We start from the raw sequence: 1840 nt of genomic DNA, 5'->3' as shown, positions 1-1840 counted from the left end.
GAAGGTTCCCTCATCTAACAAGTGGAGGAAATGTAGGCACCTACATCTCAGGGCTGTCATGAAGAATGAGAAATACACTGGCAAGAAAGCAGTTTGCAAAGCTTAGGAGCTACCCAGATGACAGGGGTTGTTATATGTTCAACATCCCTGCTTATCTGAAAACCAGCCTCTTCTTGCAAAGCCCTGAGGCAGTTCCCAGAGCAAGCCCTTGACCCTTGACTGGAAATAAGTGGAAATTCCACAGAACCAGTTCTTCAGAAAAGACAAAGCCAACTCTGCTCCCAACTAGCTGGCAGGCAGCTGACAGGAAGGGCCCCTCCTCTGTCCTTTTAGTGAGGTGAGAAAGGAGAGATGGGAAGAAACAAGGCTGGAGGCCTGGGAAAGCTTATTCAGGGAGGAGAAGGTGTAGGCCTGAGGTATTTGTGAGGGTCACCCATCCCCCACCTCAGGCCCTCAAGCTGGGAGAGAACGTAACTACATGAACATCAGGTATACGCATGTCTGCATGGAGGGTGTCAGCCACGTGTGGGTCTGACCTGGAAGATGCACATGTACTCACACGTGTTTGGAGTTGCACCAATGTGTGTGTCTGTGCGAGTGACCCTGGAGTGTGGTGTTAGTTCACACGTGCATTTGCCTGTGCCTCTGCATGTAGTGTATACATATGCACACACATGCTTACTCCTGGGGAGCCCTCAAACCCTCAGTTTATAGGCCTTGTTTTCTCAGGCTCGGCAATCCTTGCCACAATCCCAGGCTGGCCCAGATGCCATGGGAGATTTGTGGGGTTCCTGGTCACTGCAGGCTCTTGATTTTCCCCAGGAACTAAAGCAGTTAGACAGGAGGAGGAAGGCTTAGAGGATTAACTAGGGCTCAAACTCTCCCAGCTCAGCCCTGGGTATAGGCACCTGTGGGAGCATAGGGGGTGGAGAGGGTGTTGGGGGTGGAGGGGCTTGGTGTGTGCCCAAGGCCAAAGCCCTGCCTCCAGGGATCCTTAGACCCTCACTGCCTGTGGGCACTGACCCCTCCACAGCTACCCTCCTGCCCTCAGTCACCAGCAGGAACCCCTCAGCCCCTGTACAGTACTTTACAGTTTACATCCCACATGCCTCTCTTGTATGATGCTCACCAACTTTACGCCAGGCTGACCTTAGAAGCCTGTTTCTAGAGGCTCCATCCCCAAGCAGCCCCTGCCAGCTGGGTCTCAGGGTCAACCCTCGTGGCCCTGGGCTGGGCTGGGCTCACAGTATAGTATGAGCCACTCCCCCGGGTGGGTCTCGCCACTTCCTGAACCTTGGTTTCCCTAGCTGCAGAATGGAGCTTTCCTGTCCATGTGAGTCAAGGGCTGAGAAGGGTCCCTGTGAGCCAGTGACCGGCAGGAATGGTATCACCCACATCCGGGCACCCAAGGCCACTGCCCATTGGCCCCTTGCTACTTTTAGAAGCCAGGAGGGAAACACTACCCTTAGTGCTCTGTCTGAAACAGGAGATCATCTGGCCCCAGTCTGAGGAAGAAGGCTTGGTCCCTCTGGGATTCAGATCAGATCCCAAAGGGAGCTGCCCCCACTTCAGGCTTGCAGGCAGCAGGTTTGGTGGTCCCTCAGACAGGGGGTGTCTGGTCCCTCTTGCTGCACTTCAGTTTTCCTTCTCTGCAACCTAAATACCTTTCTCTGTCCAGAGTCTGGGGTCTGCTGTTTCCGACGCAGGAAAGCACAGAGAGACCACAGAGACCTGGCAAAGGAGGACAGAGTTCGTGCCCGTGGGTGCAATCCTGCATTGGTGTGTGCACAGCATACCCTGATGCAACTCTATATAAGCCCAGAATCCACACATGTGCATA

The sequence above is a fragment of the Hipposideros armiger genome, unplaced genomic scaffold, assembly GCF_001890085.2.
Source record: "Hipposideros armiger isolate ML-2016 unplaced genomic scaffold, ASM189008v1 scaffold_132, whole genome shotgun sequence".
NCBI classification, from domain to species: Eukaryota; Metazoa; Chordata; class Mammalia; order Chiroptera; family Hipposideridae; genus Hipposideros; species Hipposideros armiger.
The sequence above is the reverse complement of the archived record's forward strand: the minus strand, read 5'-3'. Positions refer to the sequence as shown.